Here is a 15,831-nt window from a genome sequence, read left to right as displayed (position 1 = left end):
GAATCTAGACCTTTACTTAGGATTGACGTTTAAATCATCCTTATCACTCCGAAACGTTTACATGCTAGTTCTAATATCGTAGTCGTACGTTTAGAATCCTAAACACATAAGGTTTCTAGATCCGGTCGGCAACAGACCATAGATCCGATCAAACTATAGCATAACAAATCATTTAGCACATAAAAGCAATTTAGGCATCATTCCTAAAATAAGCTAGTGCTCACACCTCACAATCATCGCTTAGCATTCTAAGTTTAAGTCTAGAAATAAATCCATATTCCTAGTTCGCTTAAACTAATGCTCTAATACCAACTGTGACATCCCCAAAATCACGGCCAAAAAAGACCGATTTTTGTTTATGCTTTATAAAAATCAGAGTACTTCATTTTATAAAAATGTTGCGGAATTTGTTCCCAGAAAAACACGATAAATACGTTATTAAAACGTTTTCGAAGAAACGTATTTATTTCATTTTAAAACGTTTGGGATGTCATTGTTAATACAGAAACATAAGCATAAACAGAATTTACAATTATTTACACTAGTGATCTACATCTCTTTAAATCTCTCAGTGTAATGTCACTTCATATCGTCACCTGTGATGTAAATAAACTGAGTGGGTCAGGTTGGGAAACCTGGTGAGTACATAGGGTTTTCAACCCACAATAATATAGTTATTACGTTTAAACAATCAAACAATCAACCCAATTACCCATCCCCGTTATCTTCTTTTAGTCTTCCCTAAAGATATTATCTCAAGGGTCATCTCTTATATCATATTTACTTTTCCTCTCCTTACATCGTATTTCCTTATATGATTGTTCTTACGAACTTTACCTAAGGATCATCGCCTACATTGCATAGACAATACTAATCCGGGGATTACTCCCTCAATATGTGTCTAGCAAGAGTTAGGGTATCATCGCATGATTACGCAGCCACAACATCGCCTGGACTTGTAAATCATGATAAGGGTTAGTCTATCATCGCATGAATACGTAGCCACAACATCGCCTGGACTCGTACTTCATAATAAGGGTTAGACTATCATCGCATGAATACGTAGTTACAACATCGCCTGAACTCGTAATTCATCACCTACAGGTTGCTAGCCTGTTGGTGTTTCCACGGGGTTGTCTATAATAGTCCGTGGTCGCCATCTATACTCTGGTAGATGACTACATCTCCAAATTGTCGGACAAGGTTGTAGTATCCTACATCACCAATTCATAGTCACCTATCTATCATCACCTATCTCTCATTATTTTATTTCATCACTCACCAACTATTTCATCTACCCATGTTTTATCCCAACATATTTGTAGATATAAAATAAATATACAGTTTAAATCATTTAAAACATGTATAAATCATTCATCCAGCATAGACAACAAGTATTCAAACAATATGCACACATAGCACATAATTTATATTAAAATACTTCATATCTATGTGTACGATGAAAGTAACTATGCACTCACCTGAGTAGGTGGTGGCTCAGCACTCGGACAGCGCTTCGATACTCTCAAAACGATATTCCTTTGATAAAACCTAGTATCGGTACCACTAGGGTTTAGTTTAACGATAACCGCGACAAATTATTTAGTCCGAGTATTATTAAGCGTTAATAATACTCGATATAACTCATAATAATAGCCCAAATAATTATTTTAAGGACCTAATAACATTCCTATAATTATTTGAAAGCTATATTAAAAATTGCGTAAGCGTAGCACACTTACAGCGAATTTTTATTAAAAACCGGGCTTCGCTAGAGCAGCGTTTCCGAGCCGAAAGCTTTTCTTCTCGGAGCCGTCGGGCGCTCCAGGGCTTTCTTCTCGTGATAGGGAGGTTCCCTAGACTTGGGAGGGGTTTAGGGAGGCTAGAGAGAAGTTAGAGAGAGAAAGAAAGGCTTATGGTGTGAAGAAAATATGAGGAGTTCACCCTTGTATTTATAGGAAGTGTATAGTAAAGTAGTCTCCAAGCTTCGTCCGTAACTTTTGCATACGAGCTCCATTTTTGTCTGTCTTTTTACTGTTGAGTTCCTATTAATGAGATCTTCAACTTTCATTTAGACCTCGTTGGCTAATTCTCATTCTATCTCGGATTTACAAAACTGTATCAAATTCGCCGCGCTTGAAAAATAGGGACTAAGCTTCGTCCATAACTTTCGCATACGAGCTCCATTTTTGTCTGTCTTTTTACCGTTGAGTTCCTATTAATGAGATCTTCAACTCTCATTTAGACCTCGTTGGCTAATTCTCATTCTATCTCGTATTTACAAAACTGTATCAAATTCGCCGCGCTCGAAAAGTAGGGACTAAGCTTCGTCCATAACTTTTGCATACAAGCTCTATTATCGACGTTCTTTATATCCACGCGTTGGTATTTACGAGTACTACAACTTTCATTTAGATCCCGTTGGCTAAAAATCGACCGATCTAAAATTCAGATTTCGGGCTGTGCACTGCTATGCTAAATCTTAGAAAAATCATAACTTCCTCATACGAAGTCAGATTTGGGCGTTCTTTTTATCGATGTTCTTAGTTTAACATATTCTACGACTTTCGTTTAGATCGCTAAGGCTAAATCTCGCTCTATCGTAAATTCACTATTTACGCTTCTCGGTATCGTGCCGGTCCCGTCGCGAAACTTCAACGGGTCATAACTTCTTCGTTATAACTCGGTTTTCGGCGTTCTTTATATGTACGAAAACCTTGTAACATACTCTACAACTTGATTCAGATTATTTATTCTAAATAATCATTTGTCGAAAAGTCGTTTTCGACCCCTATTGCCTCTAATTTGACTAGCCCAGATTTGCGGGCGTTACATGTGGGACTCAAATCTCCCATCATTTCGTTCAGAGCTGCTGTGAGAGGTAAGGATTCATGTCCATCTTCTTTGTTTAGTAGATTTCATGAATCTAGGGTTTCTTCATGCTTTATTTGGCTTGAATCTAGAGTATGAGAGGTGCCATGGTGAAATGATTCCTAGATCTAGACCTTAAGAGGTCCAGAGAGTCCCTTCCATTCTGCTTTATGCCTTTTCCTTGGAGTTGTGAGCTAGGGTTGTCATGATATGAAGGATTTCACCAAAATAAGCATAGAGAGCCTTACATGTCTACCAAGATTCGACCTTTATATGGTTATTGGTCATGGGGAAGTCAGATCTATAGATTAGAGGAGCGGATCTGACCTCAGAAGGTCAGATAAGTGTTCTCATGGGAGCAAGTCGCCGAGTTCATGATAGGAATCGACGAGTCGAGTCGGGGTTGCCCCGCGATTCATACCAGGTGTAACTCATCGAGCAAGGTGTTGACTCGACGTGTAAAGCGAGGCTAGGAGGAGGATTCCATGGAAACATGTGGACTCGCCGAGTCGCCCATGTGCACTCGACGAGTCGAGTCAAAGTTTGACCATTGACTTTCGCTGACTTTAGGGTTTTGGTCAAGACTGGCTTAAGAGAGTTCAGGGAGGGGTAGAACGGTCTTCTACCTAATCTTTAGAGTTGAGACAATGAGAGAGTAATGATCGGGGATGTTATTGGAATAATAGGAGGAGGCTAGGTCGGGACGTTGCGCACGAGAGTTTATCCGACTTCGTTCAGGTGAGTCTTCTCACTATACTTTACCTAGAGTTGTAACAGAGTTATGTGACAATGTATTTTAGAGTTATGTGTCAGTGTATTTGTATGCTATTTATGTGTTGGGATTTATTGTGATAATGTGATATGCATGATTCAGAGTTATCAGAGTTAGGACCAGTGGGTCCATAGAGTTAGGACCTTTGGGTCCATAGAGTTAGGGCCAGAGGGCCCACAGAGAGTTGGGATTGGAGGGTCCCACTGAGACACACTGACCAGAGGGTCGTCAGAGTTATAACCTTGAGTCGCTAATATGTGTTAGAGTGGTATTTTTGGGAACTCACTAAGCTTTGTGCTTATAGTGTTTTGTGTTATATGTTTCAGGTTTTCTCAGGATCACGGGACGACACCGGCTCGATTGTACACATCAGAGGAAGCGTTTGTTCTGAGGATCCTAGTTTATTAATTGATTGAACAAAAGAGTCATGTATTTTAATTTAAATAAAAAAATGAAATTTTTATGAAAAGTGTTAAAGAGATAAGCGATTTTAAATGAAAATTTTGTTTTGAGAATTTCGGTGTTACAAGTTGGTATTAGAGCCTTGGTTTGAGGGATTTGGATGCACCTTCGGGTAAATCTGGACTCAAACTGAGGAAGTAAGAAAATTTTTCAAAAGAAATGATTTTCTAAAAGTGAATAAGAGTTCAAAGAGAAAGCGAGAAAGACCAGTGTGTACAATCAGCCAAAGCCCGAACGGTGATTTCCCAAAATACCCTTATTTTTGTGTTATGAGATATTTATGATGAATTTTATGAGATATTATGCATGCTAGAGACAGGCTAGGTACTTCATATCTTAGGACTAGAGTGGCCTGATTTGTGATGCCTTAGCCTAGGAGTTGTTGTTATATGTGATGTGCTTTTGAGTATGTGATGAGTGAGAGTATTCAGTTAGAATCCTTTTAGGGGATTTGAGTAGAGGAGTAATCTAGGAGAGATGCCTAGATGAGTACCATGGTGCTTATCGAAAGAATTGTTAGAACCCGCGAGGGGTACAGTTGCAGAGTTCAGTGGTACTTTCGAGTATGAGCAGAGCAAGCGGAGTTATCACCCAGAGTGAGTTCTATGTATTCTTCGATGCCCGAATGTTGCTTGCTTCGTGCTTTGTGGAACTCTCGATGATGGGAGTCAGCTACTAAGTGAATATGACGATATTCAGGAGGTATATGGCTAGCATCATTAGGAGCTCTTCAGAAGCTGATGGCGGAGAAGTGGGAGGACCAAGGAAGAGCCTAGGGAGTAACCTTAGCCAGATGAGTATGTTGGCGGAGTAGAGCATTTCGTTGAGGAGCGAGCACGCGTGGAGGAATTAGTGAACGAGAAGGTTGAGCAGTTACTTAGGAGCTCTGGGATGGTATGTGTGGAAAGTATGGGTAGATGTGGCAGGTAGTGTGGGCCCGTACTACCGAAAGCAGAGGACCCATACTCGATACAGGGAGTATTCTAAAGGTTCTAAGTAGCAGATTGAGGTGTGATGTTATGGTTCAAGTACCATACATCGGAGCGGATTGAGGAGTGATGTTATGGTTTGAGTACCATACATCGGAGCAGATTGAGGAGTAATGTTATGGTTCGAGTACCATACATCAGAGCAGATTGAGGAGTGATGTTATGGTTCAAGAGCAGATTGTGTATTGATGTTATGGTTCGAGTACCATACATCAGAGCAGATTGAGAAGTGATGCCATGGTTCGAGTACCATGCATCTTAGCAGATTGAGGGCTTATGTTATAGTTCGAGTACCATGTATTATGGCAAATTGAGAAGAGATGTCATGGGCTGAGTACCATGGATCTTAGCAAATGATGCTGGTGATTCTCCGGTTGTCCGGTCAGGATTGACTAATGGAGTTTGGATGCGATGGGGTTTTAGGCCCGAGGGCCATGATTGAGTCCGAAGAGGCATCCCTGAGAGGGAGGTCAAGAGTACTTCAGATTATTTTGGTAAGATGTCCAATGTAGTCGCAAGACTCAGGGATGAGTAGAGAAGGAATTTATGGGGGATTGCAGTCTGAGTGAGCAATCAATCAATTGAGGAGATGTCACCTTCTGTGACCTGATGGGTGCTATTTATGTTTCCTGTGGGAAATAGGAGAGGCTTGAGATTTCAGTTTTGGGTTTAGGAGTAAACCCTACGGGTTGACATCGATTACGATCTGGAGCTGGGGGCAGTGGTGTTCGCCCTCAATACCTGGCGTCACTATCTGTATGGGGTTCGGTGTACCATATACACGGACCATAAAAGCTTGAAGTACCTGATGGATCAGCCCTACCTGAATATGCGCCAGAGGAGATGGTTGGATGTGGTAAAGGATTACGACTGTGAAATCCTGTACCACCCGGGCAAGGCTAATATTGTAGCCGATTCCCTGAGCTTTAGGGCGGAGGGCGCCCCGATGCAAGATGTTTGCATGAGATTGACAGTGATGACTCCGGTGTTGGATACCATTCGTGGGGCCCAGGCTGAGGTCGTGAGACTAGAGAACCATAAGAGAGAGCGGGTTAACAGGCGAGTATTAGAGTTCGTTACCGATAGCCGAGGACTTGTGACATTTCAGGGTCGGATTTGGGTACCGTTTGTGGGCGGAACGTGTACCATTTTGATGGAGGAGGCGCATCGATCGAGGTTCTCGATCCATCCCGGGGCCACTAAGATGTATTTGGACCTGAAGAGAGAGTATTGGTGGCCCTGTATTAAGAGGGATGTCGCATGGTTTGTGGAGAGATGCTTGACTTGTCGTTGGGTTAAGGCTGAGCACCAGCGTCCACATGGTAAGTTGCAGCCATTAGAGATTCCTAAGTGGAAATGGGAATAAATTACCATGGATTTCATCACCAAATTGCCGAGGACTGCGACATGTGTCGATGCAATTTGGGTGATTGTGGATAGGTTGACGAAGAGCACCCACTTTATTGCTATTAGTGAGAGCTCTTCTGTTGAGAGGCTGGCAGAGTTGTACGTGAGAGAGGTGGTATCGCGACATGGAGTACTAGTCTCGATTGTTTCAGATTGAGATGTGTGTTTCACTTCCAGGTTCTGGAAGAAATTTCATGACGAATAGGGTACGAGGCTGCATTTTAGTACCGCATACCACCCACAGACTAACGAGTAGAGTGATCGGATGATTCAGACGCTCGAAGACATGCTTCGGGCTTGTGTACTAGACTTCGGAGGAAGTTTGGATACGTACTTACCCCTAGCTGATTTTTCCTATAACAAAAGCTATCATTCGAGCATCGGTATGCCACCCTTTGAGCTGTTGCATGGGAGGAGGTGTCGGACCCGCATTTGCTGGGGAGAGGTGGGGCAACGTGTGGTGGGTAGTACAGAGATTCTGCTTCAGACAACTGAGCAAATTCAGCAGGTCACACAGATCTTGCTGACGGCCCATAGCCGTCAGAAGAGTTATGCGGATAGTCGACGGTCATAGCTTGAGTTCCAGGTCGGTGACATCGGACTCCTGAAGGTATCTCCTTGGAAAGGAGTGATCCGGTTAAGGAAGAGGGGCAAGTTGGGACCCCGGTATATGTTGGGTTTTGAGCATTCTAACACTCCTAAGTGTACATGCAACCCTAAATACCTTGGATCTATGTTTTCTCTATTATACATACAAATAAGAACTTCCAAGGTATTATCCTAATCTAGCATACAAAACAATGAGTGTAACAAGATAGAATACTTACCTCTTTGATGTAGAAAGTCTTCATGAAGCTTGAGTGCCTAGCCCCAATAGTGTGGAAGCCTCAAATGGAATCACAATTCACCAAAACACTTAGAATAACCTGAGAGAATTCTACACTTCATGAAATCGGCTAGCCCTTTTACTTCACACACTAGTGGCCAATTTTGGTCAAGAATAAGATGCTTTATATAGTTAGGGTTACACCATGTAAACCCTAATTGACATGGCCTTTCATTTCCATGATCCATGGGTACAAATACACCATGGAGCATCCATGGACCATCCTATGGGTTTTAGCCCAACTTGATTATCCATGGAGCATTAGCCCACTATACAAATATGGATGATTTACACAATCAACCCATATATTTAATTAGTCTTCTTTTGATCACTTAATTAATCCTAGATTAATTCTTGATCAATACTAATTAAATACTCTTATTATTCTTATTATTAATATACTAGAACTTCTAATATATTAATAACCATAAGTGTCTTATTTCTCTCATTATAGTCTATCCAAGTGCATGATGCCATGCAACCCAAATGGACCATGCCGGGTCGGGTCAAGTCTTACCAATTATAGTTATGGACTTAGAAATTAATCCAACAGTATATTGGTCCATTCCGAGTGATTGCGAGGGTAGGCTGGGTAGCCTACCGGTTGGAGCTACGTGCAGAGTTGGGCCAGATTTATGACACCTTTCACGTTTCTCAGCTGAGGAAGTGTATTGTCGGCGAGTCAGCAGTGGTACCAATAGAGGATATTCAGGTGGATACGAACCTGAGCTATGCTAAGAGACCGGTTGCCATTATGGATCTAAAGATCAAGGTTCTGAGGAACAAGGAAGTGCCCCTGGTGCAGGTCCAGTGCCAACATCGGAAAGGGTTCGAGCTGACTTGGGATCCAGAGCGAGAGATGCGTGAGCAATATCCATAGCTATTTGCAAAGTAAGACTTCGAGGACAAGGTCTGCTTCTAGTGGGGAAGAATTGTAACATCCGGATTTCCAGGTACATTATTTATTCATTTATTTTGGAGATTTTGAGAGGGACTCGGCGAGTTGATGCTTAGACTCGCTGACTAGAGTCGCGAATTCCATCCGGGTTAATGACCGGACTCGGCGACTCCGCACTGTTTAATGAAGCCCTAATTCCCAGGGATTGAGACCTATGTAAAGGCCCTTATGGCCTTCATGTGCGACTACCAGCTGATAGAGAGAAACCCTAGAGTGTGTGAACATTTTGAGAGAGAAAGGAAGCCATTTTTGATCTTTGTGTGGGTGTTTTTGCAAGAAGATGGTGACCAAGGCAAGAGGAAGCTGAAGAGGGTGCTATTCTGTGGATTTCAGAGCCTAGGGACTTCATCTTGAGGTAAATAGTCGATCCTCTTCCAGTTTTGGTGTAAGCTTTGAGACTTAAGGTTTCTAGCCCCCTTTAGAGAATGACTTGCGAAGCAATTGGTCCCTTCTTGTGTTGAGACTTCAAATTTGGATCCAAAGAGGTCCAGAGACCTTAACTTCTTGATCTTTATGGGTGTCATGGAGAGTTATGAGCTTAGGGTGGTATATTGAAGCCATTTCTTCAAATAGAGCCATTGGGTCTTTGCATGGGCATCAAGATCCAAAACTTTACGTGTTTATTATGATCAAGGAGGGCAGATCTATGGGTTAGAGGAACAGAGATGACCTCAGGAGGTCATTTCTGTTGAGCATGGCATTAACTCGCCGAGTCCCAAGAACAGACTCGACGAGTAGCGCTAGGGTTTCCCATAGTTCACTCAGTGAGTAACTTGCCGAGTTGGGGGAATGACTCGGTGAGTCGGTGGGGAAATAAAGGAATGGAGTTCAAGGCAGAACTCGCTGAGTTCATCATGGGACTCGGCGAGTTGAGTCGGGGTGGCCCCGCGATTCATGCCAGGTATAACCCATCGAGAAGGGGAAAGGCTCGATGTGTCATGAGAGGCTAGAGAGATAATAGACACGTGTACACTCGTCGAGTCGCCAAGTGCACTCGACGAGTCGGGTCAAAGTTTGACCGTTGACTTTTGTTGACTTTTAGGGCTTGGTCAACAATGGGGTCTTTGAGTCAAGAGAGGGGTAAAATGGTCTTTTACCGTTCTGAGGGTGCCAAGAGAGGGTTGAGTCTAGTCTCAAGAGTTATATTTATGAGAGTATTTACTTTATGTGATTAGGCGGAGGCTAGATCGTATTTCTACCAAGTCAGAGATTTACCGAGACATCTGAGGTGAGTCTTCTCACTATACTATACTAGGAAGGGTACTTATGTGTGACCGGAAGGTCTTTTATGATATGATATACGTCTTATATGCTGTTATGTGATATGTACGTGCTATGTATGATATGTATGATAAGCATCGGAAGGTCAAGAGGGTACGGATCAGAAGCTCGATACAGGTAGGATCGGAAGGTCTACCGGGACCCGGGACGGATGTCCTACACCTGGATCGGAAGATCCCATAGAGTATGGCCTGGAAAGGCGTATGTGTGGTATATGGTATTTTGGGGAACTCACTAAGCATTTATGCTTACAGTTGTTGTGTTACGTGTTTCAGGTACTAGCGAGGACCGTGGAAAGGCGCCGGCGTGACCCGTACACACAGAGAGAAGACATGATTTTGATCTTGGGATATGTTTTGAATTGATAACAATTTTGGAATACTTTTGAGAATGTTTATTATATGAAAATTTTGGTTGTTGAAAAATGAAAATTTTGTTTTAAAAATTTGGTCGTTACAAAAAGAGTAATGTATTGTAATTTAAATAAAAAATGAGATTTTCATGAAAAGTGTTAAAGAGATAAGCGATTTTAAATGAAAATTTTGTTTTGAAAATTTCGGTTTTACACAAAACCTGAAAATTAGGGTTTTCCTTTACAGCGCCTACTCGCCGAGTCGGGGCCTTCCGACTCGTCGAGTAGGATCTAATTCCTGCATCCTCATAAATGATCTCTACTCGACGAGTTGGAGCTCCCCAACTCGTTGAATCCTAGCATAAAACCCTTAAAACTTGAAAATTAAATGATACCTAGAACATATGTTACATCATGATGGTTAGAAACAAGTCTGATATGAATCATCTTAGGGAAATGACTGAACAAGATCTTGTGATAGTGTCTGATCTGAATCATCCCAAGCAATTAGTAACCTAAGAAGAATCTACTCCTATTGGTTCCATTCTCTTCACCATGTTGTGATGGTTACAGATCGGCAAAGTGTATTGTTGATTGCATTCCAACCTGTGGGACAGTTTTCTCCTAACTTCTAACCTTCATAACTTCTTCGTTCTAAGCTCGTTTTCTATGATCTTTATGTCCACATGAAAGGTGAGGATATGTTCTATAACTATATTAAGTCAATGCTCATTGACTAAATATGGGTGTTAATTTTTTAACTCACAAAGGGTGCCCAAAAAACCTGAAAATTCCCCATTTTTCCCTTGTGTCCAAAATGCAACTTCTCATGTATTTCTTCTCTTGAACTTACTTTTCTAACCTCATCTAAGTGACTTAAACTTATCTTTTCCATTTTCATGTAGTAAAAATTTAATTGACTTATGAAATTCTCATAAATGACTAAATACCCTTTCGGTTAATAATTGAGTAAAATCAAATCTCTCTAAATTTTAGGTTCCTACATGGACTCAATCCACGGGCAGCTACAACACATGCCTAATGCAAGGTCCCCAAATTTCATTCCCTCAATGATAAAACCTTGTATTGAAAACCCTTTCCATTATCATTTTTAAACCTTAATTTGTTTTAAAACCCATTCAAGCCTTTTTTGACCAATTTATTTATATAAACCTTAACCGCTTTCTAATGACCAATTAAAAACAACCCTAATTATCGTATGTCTTTAAAACAAAACAAAACAATTTTCTTTTAAAGAAAGACTCTTTTAACACCAATTAACACTTTGTCTTAAATTTACATTTATTTTTAATTTTTATTTAAATATTTAATAATAAGTATTATTTATATTAAAAATAATGGATTAATGATATCACCATTTTTATTCATATATTCTATGCGATATCTTTGTAATTTTATCCACATGTTTGTTCAAAATCAAGGAAAATGATACATCATATGTTTAAATATTGTTTTGTATTTACAAATACATTCTCAAAACTAAAGAAGAAAATTTTCTACACCAAATTGGATAGCTGGAATGAATTGATAGAAGAAGAAAAATATTATGAAAAATTAAGATAGCGGCGCGATCTTTTGGTCTTAGCAACATGAAGATGATGATATCATCATGACATATAGATAACTATGACTAATTAAACTTTGAGAACACATGATAAGGAGTAGGCTTAGCGATGAGATGGATAAGCCACCACGACGTGCCTTATGAACTTTAGGAATTCTATAAATACGGATATATTCTGATTATTAGGAAATAAAACAAGTTTTCTGACAAAGATTTATGATAAAAGAACCCTCAAAATCATTTTAGAGAAAGAAGATCAACATCAGAGTGAGATCCGAAGGAATCGAGAGAAGAAACGCAACTAAATCATTCATTTTTGTGTAATTAATCATGTATAGTAAAGTTTATTTGACTTATAGTTGTGTTTATGAATTGAAAATGGGCTCATAACCCTTTACTTTCATTTAGAGTAGATGATCCTCAAAACCATGTGTTGATTTCAATAATTTCGAATTAAATCCTATTTGTACAATATGTTTTCTTGATTAAAATAATTATGTGTTAAAGTTGTTCTGTTTACTGTCTATTGTTGACCATACTTAGATTTGATGAAAAATCTTATTTTGTATGACTAAATCATATTAATTTTATAAACCATACAATTTTATGACTATGTGTTTGAATAAACCTAGGGTTAAAAGGTAAATCCGGTAACTTTAATGTGTTATAATACTGTAACATCCCAAAAATCATAGAAATTTAAAATTTTCACAAGTGACCATTATCCATATTTGTTTACAATAAAAACCATTGTTTCAAAAGTAAATCATATCAAAATGTCAGAAAAGTCAATATCATTAAAATAGGAAGATGTGCACGATCATGTAAGTCCCAAATCTGCTTGTGTATCAATCAGATTCGCTTGATGGTGTGGAATCCCAATCAACCGGATGATACCAGACCCAACAGTGCACGATCAAGCCTTTTCTTCCCCACGATCCTCGGAAGTACCTGAAACAATACATTAAAATTGTAAGACAAAGCTTAGTGAGTTCCCCTAAAGTACCATCACACAACATAACAAACAAAAAGCATGCAAATATGAGCCTTCAGCCAGACTGGACTACCTCGTAGGACCTACAGCATATTTAGAACACTTTACGGGCCTTCGGCATGACTGGACCACCTCGTAGGACCTACAACCTATCTAGACCGCCCCATGTGTCTTGACCTTTAGCACAAAGCAGGACCACCTCAACCCAACCACAATATGTCGACATATGTAACAGATAAGCATAAACACAAATCCAACAAATACAAATAATCACACAGATCTACTAACTAGCCATATACTAGCATAACGCTATCCAATAACCAGGATAAATAATCTAATGGGCCAGTATTGGTGCCTTCGATCCACGAGTACAATGTGGAAAGCTCACCTCTTAGTCCAACGAGTACCATAAAAGTACACAACACCTAGTACAACTCCAACATCGATTCAACCGATCACTTAAACGAAATCGATGACCTAAGCTCAGATAATAATCCGAAAAGACCTAAAATGCCCAGACTACCCTTAGGGTTCAAACTATAACCCACTGACCCTCGCAATCGATTATATCCCTGAATCTACTCAGCCAGTCCATCGCTAAAATCACACACACATCTCCCATTGGAATAGGGATCAGATCAATCAGGTAAGGCAACCTAAAAATCTCCATGACACAATCCTAGAAAAACACTCGATGCAAAAATCTCGTGTTTATTAGCGATAGAAGCCCGCAACGGACACTCCAGCTCCCCAAGAGTCATACTAAAACCCCTACTAAAAGACTGAAATAAAGGACTGACTCGCACTCGAGTCGAATAACACCAGAGTAAGCAAGGAATTCACTAAGAATGTACCTAGTAGAATGATAAACATAAGCATATATTTAAATAACTACCAATATGATAAATAGAAACATACCAGTAACGACTCCCGGCGCGGGCCTAGCCTCCTCTGATGTGAGCTGCAAATCACGAACCCAAGCCCTCGGGGACTCTGCTTTACTCTTGCTCCCATATGTGATACTCAAGGTAGTCAGTGATGGAGCCTGCGCCGGCCATGTAGTAGGCAAAGGACAGTTGGCCTTAATATGGCTAACATGCTTACAGTGGTAACATATCCTAGTGACTGATACTAGGGCTTACTGACAACAATTCTTGGCATAATGCCACTCCTTGCCACATTTTTGGCATCCTCATGAAGATCTACAAGCACCATCATGATCCTTGTCTTACTTTCCACAAGTGCACCCGCTCTGTCCCCCAGGCCTCAAATCAGCGAGCTTGAACCACTTTTTCATAGGTTGTGACTGCACTGGAGCCTACCTGATCACCCTTTCCTAGAGATCTATCTTAATCTCCTGCCTCCTTTTGGCCTCTTGTAGCTTAGAGAGACTACCATAATGTTGGGTGGACACAAACTTTCGAATGTTCGTCTTAAGCATGCTCAAGTATATGTTCATCTGAGCTTGCTTAGAAGTAACAAACTAAAGACAGAAAAAATCCCTCTCAGTAAACATCTTGGTGATCTCAGTCACCGTCTCAATCCCCTACCTTAGATCCAAATACTCCTGACCCAACCTCTTCCTCTCCACCAATTGAACATACCTCATGCAAAACATCTCATAGAACTGCTCTGAAGTTACAACAACCCTCTGCTTAGGAGTGTACGAGCCAGTAACCAATCTCCACCAATCCTTCTCTCCTGACTGGAAGAGGTTCATGGACCACTTGACTTTATGGTCAACAGGACAAGAGCATGTGAAGAAACACCCTTCCACATCAGAAAACCACCTCATCTCCATAATCGAGTCCTGAGCTCCATCGAACACCAAGGGTTTCGTATTGTTGAAGTCCCGGTACTGAAAGACTCTCTCCTCACGAATCCCCACAGCAACAACAACAGCCTTAGAAAGTGCAGCATAACGATCGTCTAAAAGCACACTCATGGTGGTCTTGATAGACCCAAATAACTCCGGAATCGATCCCCGAACAACAGTAGCTACCTTTGCAGCAATCATCTTTCCAATCTGATCATCAATCAACCTCGGCCTATCTTGGCCACCCGCTCTGGCTCCTAAACTTGATCCCCTAGTGAGCACCATGCTGAAAATAAACCAGAATATATCAGAAATGTCGCAATTCATACCAGTAAAGCTACTTCAGAAAAACAAAACCCTTGGGTTTGTGACTTCTTTGCTACGTGTACGAGTCTTATGTTTTCAGTAGTACGGGTCCATACTACCTTCCATACATACCCTTATTTATCTCAAAGATCATCACAACCAACGAAAATAGATACAACAACTTGAATATGCATACATCTTACCCTCACTCCCTAGAGAGTGGCTAATCATGCCTCACCTAAACGACTACTCATACCTACTCACCCGTGAGACTTCCACCAACCCTGCAGCCACTCGTGCATGCTAATCATACATAACACTAGATCCTATACATAGTCAACTTGATCCTACCTTAATCCTTAATAAGAAAAGAACAGGAAAAATAGTCTAAATCAAACATTCTTAGGCTATAAAATCTTAGTTATGTACAACTATGATGCACACACCTATCATCTACGGTAATGATGTCAACTTCATACAAGAAATATTCCTAGGCTATTAGGCATCATAAATCAAGCAATTCTATCTTTCAATTCCTGCAAATGCCTAGCCTACAACTAGCATGTTATTCTACCATAAGCAATATATCAAATAATAGTTTGGGTAACTTGGGGTATACTTTCTTGCTTCGGCTGATCGTACACATCACATCCTTCCTTGGCTACTTTTGAAAATCATTTTATAACTTTTTTAGTTCCTGAGCTTGAGTCTGGATTCACGCGGATGTTAATACAATTCTCTCAAACTAAGGCTCTGATACAAACTTGTAACATCCCAAAAATCATAGAAATTTATAATTTTCAAAAACAAACATTATCCATATTTTTTACAAGAGAAACCATTGTTTTAAAAGTAAATATCATATCAGAGTGTCCCAAAACTCAATATCATGAAAAAAGGACGATGTGCATAATCATGCCTTTGCTTTTCCACAGTCCTCTGAAGTGCCTGAAAAAATAAACTGAAATTGTAAGCCAAAGCTTAGTAAGTTCCCTAAAGTACCATCAATAAACATAACAAAGAAAAGCATGCAAATATGAACCTTCAACCTGACTAACCACCTCGCAGGGCCTACAACCTATCTGGACCGTACTATGGGCCTTCGGCAGGACTTTGACCACCTCGCGGGACCTACAGCCAATCCAGAATTCC

Source organism: Lactuca serriola, chromosome 1 (genome assembly GCF_051521515.1).
Source record: "Lactuca serriola cultivar US96UC23 chromosome 1, Lser_US96UC23_V15, whole genome shotgun sequence".
Classification (NCBI taxonomy): domain Eukaryota; kingdom Viridiplantae; phylum Streptophyta; class Magnoliopsida; order Asterales; family Asteraceae; genus Lactuca; species Lactuca serriola.
This window is presented reverse-complemented; position numbering follows the sequence as displayed.